This window comes from Terrapene carolina, unplaced genomic scaffold, assembly GCF_002925995.2.
Source record: "Terrapene carolina triunguis isolate 2854851 unplaced genomic scaffold, T_m_triunguis-2.0 Scaffold31, whole genome shotgun sequence".
Classification (NCBI taxonomy): Eukaryota; Metazoa; Chordata; order Testudines; family Emydidae; genus Terrapene; species Terrapene triunguis.
Genome location: NW_020664382.1, coordinates 7350307 through 7364147, shown reverse-complemented (window position 1 = coordinate 7364147; position 13841 = coordinate 7350307).

Here is a 13841-nt window from a genome sequence, read left to right as displayed (position 1 = left end):
TTGTGATTCATTTAAGTTCATGTACTAAAGCTTGTTAGACTCATTTAAAGGTAAACCGCAATGAAATATCTCTTTTTTTGTAAATTTGTTTTATGTGAAGTGGTAAGTGTGAGCAATCGTCTACAAAATCTGATGCAATATAAATGCAGGTAATTACATGCAATAGTTTGGTAATTTGAATATTTTAGAAGTTGTGCATGGAAAAAATAACTATAAAAACAACTGGTCTTGTATGAATAAGAGCAATAAATACTGCTAGAGATGCCTGCAGGCAATGTGTACTGGTGGTTGAATTTATTACTTTGAGCATTGATACCGGAGACCTGAGTCTAGTGGCTGAAGCACTGGACTGGCACTCAGACGAGCTGGGTTCTGTTTCTGGCTTTGCCACTGGCCCACTAGGTGACTTTGGGCAAGTCACTTCACCCCTTTATTCTTCTGTTTCCTTCTCTGTAAAATGGGGATGATACTGGCCTCCTTAGTGAAGCACTTTGAGATCTATGGATGAAAAGTGCTAGATAAGAGCTAGGTATTATTATTCTTTTCTCACATGCACTGCTGTAAACTAGGTGTAATTCCATAGAAGTCCCTTGAGTTATGCCCATGTAAAACTGGTGTTAAAAAAAAGAGGACAATCAGACTGATAGCACTATTATTATTAGTTACACCTCTACCCCGATATAACGTGACCCGATATAACACGAATTCGGATATAACGCGGTAAAGCAGCGCTTCGGGGGGGGGCGGGCTGCGCACTCCGGCGGATCAAAGCAAGTTCGATATAACGCGGTTTCACCTATAACACGGTAAGATTTTTTGGCTCCCGAGCACAGCGTTATATCGGGGTAGAGGTGTATTTCTGTAACCATTCTGCCAGGCCGAGTTGATAGCAGCAAGGGCCGGGTTCAGTACATAGGGGTCCCCTCCCAACAGCGTAACACAAAACCAGCTCGAGCCCCCACCCAGTGACCGGGGAAAATCTTACACACACCACTGGGCGCCTCGAAGAGGCAATACTTCCCCTCTCGCAAGCACAGAGTCTTGGTGTAGCAGAAAATGTTTAATAACATGAGGTAAACGACATAGCATTAAATTGGGAAAACACCACAACTAGAGTTCATAGACCAAACCATGGGCGAAGACCCACCCCAGCAAATTGGGCCGTGTCCTTTCCCGTTGGTTCTTGAAACCAGCAACCCAAAAATCACCCAAAGTCCCAAAAGTCCAACAACCCCCAAAGTCTCTGTCCCTGGTCAGTGCAGCCCCAGAGTTCAAAGGGGGGCACGCAGGGTGTTAAGGGGCACCTTACGTGATCTGAGGCCAACCGGCCGTCTCTCCGTGGGGTTCCGCTGCAGCCTTCACCACGAGCTGCTCCACTCCACCAGCCGTCCCGTGAGCTGCTCCTGCCGTCCCATGAACTGCTTTGCTCATCGACCCGTGAGCCGCTCCAGCCGTCCCCACAAACGGCTCTGCTCTGCTCGCCGTTCCTTGGGTCGCTCCAACCGTCCCTGCAAGGCTCCGCTCTGCTAGCTGCTCCGCCAGCTGCTTAGCAATATAGCTTTAGGCTCCCCGACTAGTTAACACAGCACTCAGTGATCTCAGCTCTTAATAACTTTAGCTCTTTTGTGATTTCAGCTAGTAGTAGGGGGGGCCCAGTGCTGGTGTACTACTAGCCCAAAGTGAATTCAGCTCAGCAGCCTGTAATTAGACTTCTAATGGAATCAAAGTTAGCTCTGACATTCAACAGTGGCAAGAGAAGGCGGTGCAATTGGCATTTCAAGCTCACAAAAGGTGCCCACACCACCAGGTACAAATCACTGCCCTCAATTCACTAGGTTTTGTAACCCATGCCCCTTGTCAAGCGAGTGCTACTTAGTTAATGGTGAGTCCGTCTGTCATACAACAGTTCCACTGGCCTTGATTCACAGAATCAGGGTAACAAAACTTTATTCTTCCTGTCCCAATAACAGAGAAACTGGGGATCCCACACCAGCCAAAGTAACCACTTTCAGTTGCTGTTGTCTCATGCCAGGTGGGTGGGTGTGCTTATGCAAACAAGATCAGCCCCTGGAGTTCTTTTCCACACTCGCCATAATTCACCACCAGATGTCAGGGTAGAGCTCATCCTGACTCTGCTTACATTTGTTTTACCATAACACTTAGGAGCCCAGTCATGGACTAGGACTCCATTGTGCTAGATGCTGCACAACACAGAACAAAAAGAGCTCACCATCTACGTATGCATGCTGTGTCACTGCTGGTGGACGACAGGAAGATACAGCCATTTTTGAAAAAGTAGCCTAGGAGTCTGGAGTGGTACCATGTGCAGTGAATTATTGGTCTTGGTCCATTTGCTAGCGAGCAGGTGTCTGTCACAAAAGCCACCTTCAGTTATGGCCGTCTCAGCAGAGAGGCATTGTTTGAATGTGCAGGGAAAATAAACTGCTCTCTGTGCTCTAGAGGTGGTTATGAGACACCTTGGCAGAGGAGTGTTGCACTGCTGTTGCCAGGCTGCGCCTGTTAGCCATCTACCACTTTAAATGTCTAGGAAGTGCATTTTAAAGGGGAAAAGCACTTATCATCCTTAAATTTGGGCTGGATTCTGTTCTGAATCATACCAGTGTAAATCTGGAATATTCAAGTCAATAGTATCTCCAGGTATGGGCCCCAATCCTGCAAACTGCTCTGTATGGGTGATCTCTGCCTGCATGTAGCCCAATTGAAGTCAATTGTATTCTGCACAGGTGTAAGGATGCGCCCATATGAAACAGTTTGGCTTTAAACTGGTATATCAGAAAGCATATATTAAGGCTATATACTGCGATTGCATCTTGTTCATTACCACAAGAGGGAAACCAATACCAATAGTATGACTTTTGTTTTTAACTATGAAAGTTCTGGAATCATGTTTGTCCATTTCAAGACTACTGAATATCTCCTTCCCTTTCCTTATAGCAGTTTTGCATTTTAATCTTTCAACCTGGCATATGCAAAACACTGAACACTGTTTCACATTCCATTTGTTAAATGTGGTGTGAAATTAATTTCCTGGATTTGTCTGGCTTGTTTGAATGGCATAAATAAAGCTGTTAACAGAAAGTTGTGATGGAACTGAGTTTGTTGTTTTCATAGTGGAATTAAACAGCTCATATACAAACAGGGAGAAACCTGTCTTGTCTCAAGTCTGGAAAAATAAAGACTCTTCCTCCTTATTTGGCTAAGCATGAAAAACTAAAGAATATTTTAGGAGTCATGGGCAAAAATATTCTTAGTCGTTTTTCCCTATCTCCAATAACAATAGCATTCAGATAGTGTTCTGAAAACTGGGCTTTAAGCTTCAGCCCTTGTTGATACATTTCATAATGCATTCTGGGCCAAATTCTGATCTCATTATCCTACCATAAACCAAAGCAACTCTGCTGACTTCAGTAACTTCAATGACTTAATTGTTTTGTGCTGGTGTACCAGTGCTGGTAGCCCTCCTTCAGATTCTGAGTTGTGAACATTTATGCAACATAGTTTACTCCTTTTCATAACACAAGAATTAGGGGTTACCAAATGAAAGTAATAGGCAGCAGGTTTAAAACACACAAAAGGAAGTATTTCTTTACACAACACACAATCAACCTGTGGAACTCCTTGCCAGAGGATGTTGTGAAGGCCAAGACTATAACAGGGTTCAAAAAAGAACTAGATAAGTTCATGGAGGATAGGTCTATCAATGGGAATGGGCGACAGGGGATCGATCATTTGATGATTACCTGTTCTGTTCATTCCCTCTGGAGCACCTGGCCACTGTTGGAAGACAGGATATTGGGCTAGATGGATCTTTGGTCTGACCCAGTATGGCTGTTCTTATAATGAATCAAGATTTTTAATTACAATTTATTTTGGGTCCAGAGATTTTAACATGCACACAGCCTTCTCTAAAGGTTTCCATAAAATGTTAAATGCAATGCTGCTGCAACAGTAAAACAGCAATTGAACAAGAATTCATCTAAGCTAACTGCTTTGGTTGAGGTTTTCTTGTTTTGTCTTTTAGCTTGCATGCTTTTTTGGGTAGGAACTCTCTTTATACTTATGTCTTGTACAGCACAGAGCATTTTGGCACATGACTCCAGTTGGACATCATAATTATTTAATATTTGTAAGTCATGACTTGGCCTATGTGATTGCCATGGTAAATTTTGGGGGCAAGGAGAAGCTGCACAGGATCTATAGTAATAATGTTAAAAAAAATAATAGACATTAAAATGGAAACAACCTTGTAACATTCTATATCTTGGAGGAGCATCCTGTACCCCCCACATTCTTTGCATATAAAGCATGCCTTGTAAGGCATCAGGGGAAAGGTTATGATCTGCAGAAAGACATTGTTCTATCCATATACGTGTATCATCGATGCTACACATGCTGTGGGTTTCCGAGGTGCCCAGATACTAGCTCTACAGACAGGGCCGGCTCTAACTTTTTTGCCGCCCCAGGCAAAAAAGAAGAGCGCCGCCCCACGGTAACACCTCCCCCCCAGTGCTGCGCCGGGCCGCCCAAACCCCCGCCCACCCCCCAGCGCCGCGCCGTGCCAGGCCACCCAACCCCCCGCCCCGAGCGTTGCACCAGGCCGGACCGCCCAAACCCCTCGAGTGCCCCACGCCACCCCAACATTGGCTGCCCCTTCTGAGGTGCCGCCCCAAGCATGTGCTTGGTCGGCTGGTGTCTAGAGCCGGCCCTGTCTACAGAGACAATGACATGGGAGGTAACCAACACCCAGGTGGGTGCTGTTGAACAGACATCACCAGCCATTGTCCAGCAAGGGAGCTACAATGCAATGACTCAGTTGCATGAGGCCACACCAGGGGAATTGCTCAACCTTGCCTAGAGCGTCAGCAATGCCAACCAGACATGCCTGGACTTGTGTTCTACAAGCACATTGACTAAGGGTATAAAACAGGACACAGTGGCCACATGCTGAGTCTTTCTCCTGCCCCCACCTATGCTGCAAGCAATAAGCACACTGAGAAGACTTAAGGTGCCAACAGAGAAGACTGGCCCAGGGTTCAAGGGTGAAATCTGGGTAGTATGAACTGCAATATCCATTGGGGTGAGGAAAAGCTGTTTAATCTAGATGTTGCCCAGTCTACAAGGGTTGAAAGTTTAGACTGTGTGCTTATATTTTCTTTCCTTTTGGTAACTAACTCTGACTTTTTCCCTATCACTTCTAACCATAGGCGCCAACTTCCCCTCTGCCCGGTGGGTGCTCAACACCTGGCCCCGCCCTGTCCCGCCTCTTCCTGCCCCTGCACTGCCCTTGCCCCACCCCCATTCCACTCCCTTCCCCCAAGTCCCTGCCCCTGTCCCGCCTCTTCTCCACCTCCTCCCCTGAGCGTGCCACATCTCCGCTCCTCCCCCTCCCTCCCAGAAAGTCCTAAGCACTGCCAAACAGTTGTTGGGTGGTGGGGGGTGGGGGTAGGAAGTGCTGGGAGGGGGAGGAGCAGGGACGTGGTGTGCTCAGGGGGGGAGAAGGAGGCGAGGAGGGGGAAGCTTGGCTGCTGGTGGATGCAGAGCACCCGCTAATTTTTCCTCATGGGTGCTCTAGCCTATGCTTCTAACCACTTAAAATCTATCTTTTGTAGTTAGGGTGACCAGATGAGAGGAAGAAAATATCGGGACAGATGCCGCCGGCGGAGCAAAAAAAAAAAAAGCAGAGTGCCGTGAAATATCGGGACAAACATCGGTCGGGACGCGGGACAAACGCCTAAATATCGGGACAGTCCTGATTTTATTGGGACGTCTGGTCACCCTATTTGTAGTCAGTAAATTTCTTTTACTGTTTATCTTTACCAGTGAGTTTGCCTGAAGTGTGTGGCAAATGTGTTCAGGTTTGAAAAGGCTGGTGTATATCCACTTTCCATTGATGAAGTGGTGAACCAATTAATAAATCTGCACTGAGCAGTGCAAGATGGTATATTCCTGAGTACAGTGCTGGGAGCTGGGGGGATTTGACTCTGTGTGATTCATGAGTGCCTCTGGGAGCATTAATGCAATATAGCTGGGTGTGGGTCTCCTTGCGATTGTGCTGAGTGATGATAGCTCCTGAATGGGTTTGCTGCTGGTCACCAGCAAGGCATTGTGAGGGACAGCCCAGGCTGGAGAGAGTTAAGGGGGCACAGCGGTCCCAGAGTCCCAGGCTGCACCCTGGGGATCCCGTCACAAATCATCTAGGACCTCTATTCCTTCCCTCCACAAGTGCAGGAGAGGAAATCAGGGCAAAACAATGAAAAGCCACAGACTATTTTGTAGTCACAAACATGCCCTTGCATAACTAAGCCTCTACATTTTTCTTTTCTTATCTTATGACCTATTGGATCTTTTGCTACCGGCCCCTTTGCCCCCTCACAACATGTTTTAAAAGGTTCTTCTTTGAAAGGTTCTACTTGCCTGAGATAGATTCCTCATGATTAAAATGGGGAATGTGGCTGTAACTGGCTATATCTCTCAAATGAGTAGCAGCCATTAAATTACATCTTTTGAAGATAGCCTTTGAAGCAACCCCACACTTCCATTTCTCCCCTCCCTCAACTACTGTTTTAGTCCCCAATTCCGTACACACTGGTCCATGTTCTTAGCTCTAAGCACAGGAGTATTCACGTTGCCTTCCAGTGGGGCTACTCGCATGAGCAAAGTAATGCATGTGCATAAGTGTTCGCAGGATCAGGGGCATAAAGGAGCTGGCTGGGGTAAAAATAATAGGCCATTTTATCCCTAGTTTAACTTCACTGACATTAGTGGAGTTACACCAGGAATGAATTTGACCCAGTACATTAAAAAACAACCCTTCTCATATCCCAATTTCCTTATCTATATTGATGGCATCATAAAAGTTGGAAGCATTTAAAAAATCTAATTTACTTTTCCCCATGTATGCAGCTTGGACAACGAAGCTAAGCTACCAGGGCAATTTGCATCCCTCTGCACCAGCAGGATCTGCTCTGCCCCAGCGAGGAGTCCCCCAAGGGTTGTATGGAGTGATGTTGTAGCTGTGTTGGTTCCAGGATATTAGGAAGACAAGGTGGGTGAGAAACACCACGTGCCACCCTTGGGGGATAAAAGGTGGGTGAGGTAATGTCTTTAATTGGACCAACTTCTGTTGGTGAGAGAAGAGCTTCAGGTTATGAGGAAGAGCTCTGTGTACCTCAAAAGCTTCTCTCTCTCACCAACAGAAGTTGGTCCAATAAAAGACATTACCTCACCCACCTTGTCTCCCCCAAGGGTGGCAGGTGGTGTTTCTCCTTAGAGCCATTGAGGGTATGCCAGGGGAGCTCTACAGGAGTTCAGAATCAATGCATTTCCCAGTGCCTCAGCCATCCCCATCCCCCGCCACCATCACCTATGTGTTGGGGCTGTGCTGCCTAATAGCTGGCCACCAGCAGGGCAGGACATGCAGGACTGCCACTTTCCACTCAAGTCTGATTTTGTGCTGCTCTGGGCCCCTGGGTTATTCTGGCATAACCTAGGACTGAATCTAGTTCAGTGTTTTCATTTTGTTTCTAGTCAGTTCTGCTTTCTGGTTGTCATGCACTAACACCACTTCATTGTGTACGGACTGTAAACACTCCAGATGAATGTTCACACTTAAGCAAAACAGGTTTTATGTAAACAATTAAAGAACAAAACATTTCTATTACTATTAGCCTTAGAAAAACATCTCTGTTTAGGTTTTTGTTTCTAAATCAAGCTTTAAGTTAGCATCTGAGCTACCTGACAGGAACCCTTAATGTTTCAGGAGGTGCTTTGCTACCATTCCCCCCCCACTTTTCCCCTGTCTGTCCCGTTCTGTGCTGCCAGGGTGGGCTAATAGTGCAAAGGGCCCCCACTGCCAACCCACCAATTTAGTTCTGTGTGTCCCTGCTGCGATTGTAAATCCCCAGCCCTCAAATAGCTCCCAGTGCAACCCTATGTGCTGTTTGCCAGCATTCAGACTGGCAATAATATTTATAGTACCTACTCACTAGCGCAGAATAGATCTCTAAATATCAAAAGTTGTGGAGTTGAAAAAAGAAAACTCTAGCATCTCGGACTCATGACTGCTTTGACAAGATCTATCTATAGTTATAATTGTGAGTCACATCATTGTGAGCTGACTGTATGGTTAGGCTGAGGTAATAGCCAAGACATGGGATGGAGATAGCATCATGGGATTAAGCTGTAAAATTCCACTACTCTCTAAATCAGGTTGGAAAGAATTAAGACACCAGAGATTTTTCAGTGGAAAATTATTGCAGAGCTTTGTGGGCAGCATAATGTACCTTTAGAGTACATAGAGAATAATAAAGGAGACTTATTAATAATCAGAGACCGCTGTAGTGTTCTTGAGCAAAGTGTACATCTTTCTGCATAGCTCTGTGTGCAAAATGTCACGTCGAACCAACCCCATCAGCCACTACAAGCTAATGCAGGATTTTCTCGCTGGTGCTGTGTTGCTTAGCAACACTTCTAAGCAGCATGCTACACATCACGCACAGAGTTGCCTACTGCGTTGTACTGGGGCCGATTTCAATGATTTTTTTTAACTGTTAAAATATTAATTTGCAGCTCACAAATAGAAACAGCACCAAGGCATTATGAGCTGACGTCCATTCTTGAAGTGGGCATGCACAGCTCTTGTTGCCTTTAATGGAATCACAGGTAGCCCCGGGCTGAATTCAGCCCTATGTATGTAGAATGTGAGTGTAGTTCATGAGATACAAGTACCTTTCGTGCTGAGGTGGAGCACACTTTGGTGATAATAAATAAAGAGGATGACATGAAAACAACTCTCAACGTGATGTCACTGTGTGACATTAAATGTACGAACATTCAAATATATTTTAAAATAGCCCTTTTTCCCCCTAGATGCACAAATCCTGGTGCGAGAGACACATGTTCTTATATACAATGGCAGGGAGGCGCACACAGCATTTTGGTGTGTTTTGGGGATTCGTTTTCAGTAGCATCCCAGAAGGGAGCTGGTAATAAAATTCCATTGATTGTTGCTCAGATCAGTTCCTGCTTCTGATGAGTACGAATCAAGTGGAGGAGACTGCCTAAGAAACCCTATGCTGCTGGAGCCCCTCGTAATAACATCACAGTTCCATGGCCAAAAGAGGAAATCCAATCTGATTTCACCAGAAACTGAGGTATTGGTGTGTAAAGAAAAGGACAACAACCTATTTCTAAGGGGTGCAGAGAAATTGATGTCAGTGGAAATTTCAGGTGCTCAACAATCCTCAAGATCAGCTGCTACTTTGTCATAGGATTGTAAAGGGACATTTTCCTGGGAATTGTAAGGTGTGCAACAGGATCTTGAATAATATTGAAAACTCTGGATACAGAATACACTTCACTGGACAAATCATTACTGAAGGTCTCTCCAGGTGGTAGAGGAAAGGCTGTCACAGAGAACTCAGCAGATCATTTCTGGAATTTGGGCCTTGAAATTTTCTTCTTCACATTAGAGGACTGATTTGTAACATGGGAAGGATAATGCTTAAGCCAAACAAGGAGGGAAGCAAGAGATGGACTCCTTGAGACTCTGTATCATCAAAATACACAAGGATTTGTGAAATATACAGTTGCACATCAAGAATGCACTATGCACACAACACTCCAAAACTCTGCTTTTCATTTACACTTGCAGATGTGGCAGTACTGGTATAGGGTGACCAGATGTCCCGATTTTATAGGGACAGTCCCAATTTTTGGGTCTTTTTCTTATAGAGGCTCCTATTACCCTCCACCCCCGTCCCAATTTTTCACACTTGCTGTCTGGTCACCCTATACTGGTAGAATAATCACTGCAGTCTTTTTGTCCTGTCCTTATTTCTCTAGAGAGCAGTAGTTTAATTTTAGGTTAACCCACATCACATGCTGTATTTGGTTTACGGTATGTAAATTTATGTGTGGTAACCCATAATAATCCACAGCTAATCATACTGCTCTAGGGCAGAGTGGCACATCTTTAAAGGCCTCTCACAGATTTCATTAGTACAGTAGAGAGGACCTTAGCAGACAGTTAAATTTTGAAATCGCTCTCCAATGATTGGCCAAGCAACACAAGGCCCGGTGCTCAACCAGACAGCGTTTCTGTCTGTAACACAATAACGGTCCCTCAAAGAGAGAGGGATTTCCTGAGGGTTGAGAATTGCCACAGGGAAAGTTCCCATCTCCTTACTATAAAACAGTGTTCTATATAGAGCATGAAAAAGTTTAGCTCTCCACAGAAAGTGACAGGGAATCTTGGTGACAGGCAGGGAACACAAGACCAGCCTGGCCACTAATGAAAATAGAAAAAGAATAGCCCAACGACTTTTTCTTTTAATTGATTTTCATTATAAACTAGCTTCTGCTTTCAATACCATTAATGTCTCATTATCACTACCCTATTCACAGAGCTACTGAGCACTAACCCCACCTACTGCTGCCTGTGTTTGCCTGAGATGGCTCATTATTTTACAAATTAGAGAATGTGCTAACAACTGGAAATATTGGACCATTGTTCTGCTCGTCACCTGGCTCAAGAGACAGGATTCCCTCACTGGGTTTTGTAGCTATACAGGAGGATAATCGGAGGCAGCCATTGCAGGTTCTGCTGATATTATTGTGACACTGGATTCCCTTGCCAGTTGCTTTTTTTTTTTAAGAGGAAATTTAATTGATAGTGGCCCATTTCTCCTCTTTTCCCTTTGATCGTCGTATCCTCCCTTGTTCTTTTCCTTCCATCTTTGACAAGGAATAGTTTTTTTTTTTCTCTTTTTCATATCGAGACAGATAGCACAGTCACCCTCATTCTTTCCAAATGACACAAGGACAATGAAAGCTCGGAAAACAACTCCATAAAACAGACTTTTGCAAACAAATCATCTAAAGCCAACGTAGGCAGTTTTCATTGCTTATTTGTACATTGCCCATAACTTTTTGTCAAGTCAAAAAAGACAGCATCTATATTTGAATATGTGTGTGCCTGCACACACCCGCAGAACTATGATAAAAGAACACTAAGGTTACAAAGTCAAGCCCTTAAAAGTTAGGAAATACCAGAATTAAGATTGCCTGGGCATCCTTAATTTGCCTGTTTTATGTGTGTGCATTATGACAGTCTTTGATTACATGACCATATCTTATTTTGTCCATGGGACCCATGCCACATTGCGTGCTCAGGATGGATGCTGCTCGCCGAATGGATAGTTGTTCAATTTTTCTTTTTACCCTCAACATTCAACGTTTGCCCTCAGGCATTATTTATGGCACATCATCCAAATCTTGCTCTGAATACAGAGCGATTAATTCGCTCCTGGGCTTTTCTATGACACAAATCATCGTAGCACAAGTACTTCACATACATTAATTAATTTATCTTTGCAATACCTCTGTAAAGTAAGATGTTGTTATCCCCATTGTACAGATGTGGAGATACAAACAGTTTAAATCCAAATTTAAGTCTCTACTAACTCTGGAAGGCACTGACTGTTAGTGGCCACCGGTGAAAAGCTGGATTTAAGTGACTTGCCCAGCACCACACAGGAACTCTGTGGCAAGTAGCCCTTGCTCTGCCATAGAGTTCTCACATCCTGCTTTTCGCAGGTGGTCACCAATTGTGTATTCTCATTTTCCAGGTGCCAGACTTGAGACATTTGGGGTCCCATTTGCCAAAGTGCCGAGCACTCACAGCTCAACTGAGGTCATTGGGAGCTGTGCTTTGAACATATAAAGTGCTATAAAAATGGTAAGCTCCCCCTGCCTCTAAGGCCCCGGCCCTTTAAATAGCTGCCAGAGCCCCGCCGCCGCTCCGGCAGGCTCTGGCAGCGTTTTAAAGCGCCCAGGGCGGTAGCAGCGGCCGAGCCCTCGGCCCTTTAAACTGCTGCCGGAGCCCCTGGCTGCCGCTGCTACCCCAGTGCGGGAGGGGGAGGGCACTTACCGGTACAGGGAGGGCTGGGGCTGGCTCTGACCCCCCCCCCATCCCTGCCCCTTCTGCCCGAGGCCCCGCCCCTTCCAGGGGCCAGAGCTGGCCCCAACCCAGCCCCGTACTGGTAAGTCCCTATTTCTACTTTCACCCCTGCTGCGCCTCCACCCTGCCCCCATTCCACCCCCTCCCCCAAGTCCCTGCTCCGCCTCTTCCCTGTCTCCTCCCTTGAGCATGCTGTGTCCCCGCTTCTCCCCCTCCCGGAGCACTGCCAAACAGCTGTTTGGCGGCAGGCAGAAGTGCTGGGAGGGAGGGGGAGGAGCAGGAACACGGGGTGCTCAAGGGAAGGGCAGGAAGGGGGCGGAGTTGGGGTGGGGCCGGGGCAGTGGATGCAGAGCACCTGCTAATTTTTCCCTGTGGGTGCTCCAGCCCCGGAGCACCCACGCAGTCGGCGCCTATGCATCCAGTCTCCTTGAGCACTCTGTCTATTTCTGTTGCCTCGGCATCCTCTCTAAATCTCTCCTTGATCTTTTGCATTCTGGCTTCCAGTCAGGGCCGGCTCCAGGCACCAGCCGACCAAGCACATGCTTGGGGCGGCACCTGGTAAGGGGCGGCCAATCTTGGGGGTGGCGGGGGGTGGCTCAGGGTTTTTTTTTTTTTTTTGATTTGGTCGGGCGGCGCTGGGGGTGGGGTGGGTTGTTTTTGTTTTGGCGGCTGGGGGCGCTGGGGGGCGCTCCGCTGCGGGAAGCGGCGTGGGCTGAGGGATGTGCTGGCTGCCACTTCCCACCCTACCCATTGGCTTGGAGCAGCGAACCACGGCCAGTGGGAGCTGCGATCGGCCAGATCTGCGGACGCAGCAGGTAAACAAACTGGCCCAGCCCGCCAGGGGCTTTCCCTACACAAGCGGCGTCCCAAGTTTGGGAAACACTGTATTACAGGATTGGCTACCAGCGTTGTCTTTGGTGAGAGATCTCAGGTACAAATTGACCTGGGGTAAGTGACTGGTCTCTTGGGCCTAGGAGCAAACTGAATATTTTATGATTTTTGGTGTATAGCAACCAGCTTTCACTAAATCCAGCTTTCCTGGGTGGCAGAATAGACTGGAATGCCCAAAGGGATGATCTGTGACTCCCATAGTGCTTCAGGAGGTCACATTTGTTACTGGGTTGGTGGAATCTAATCTTAGAAAATACAACCAGTTTGGGGTGTCTGCCCTGCCCTGAGGTTACACACTCATGGTCATGAGCCACTCCAGACAGAGTGACGCCTGCCCTTTCTGAAAGCAGGTATAAGTATATGAGATTTAGCTATTTTAAATATTGACATTATGGGCAATTTGTTTACCTTTATATTTTGAATTTAAAAATAATACCTAGCTCTTATATAGCACTATTCATCCATAGATCTCAAAGCACTTTACAAAGGATTTATCATTATCCCCATTTTACAGATAGGGAAAGCAAGGAGCACAGAGGCAAAATGATTTGTCCAAGGTCACCCAGCTAGCTAGTGGCAGAGCTGCGATTAAATCTGTCTCTAGACTTGCAGGCCAGTGCTCTATCCAGTAGGCCAAACTGCCTCATGTTTGTGAAAAAGAGGAAAACTACTTCCAAGGACCCTGTATTATAAAATATCTCACAATATTTCTGTGCATCCCAGAAATGCTCAGACTAAATGTTTATACATCCCCACCACATTAACACTGGTGTGAGTGTATAATTATTTCGGGGGGGGATAAGATGGACTGACCACTTGCATCAGTGCAAACCAATGATGATTTTACAGAAGTCAATGGGAATCAGGCCCAGATTATATTTCAAGAGAACAGAAGACAATGTTTGTCAAGAAAGTCCATGGATAAAAATGGCAGTACATACACCTCTACCCCAATGTCAAGCGACCCGAT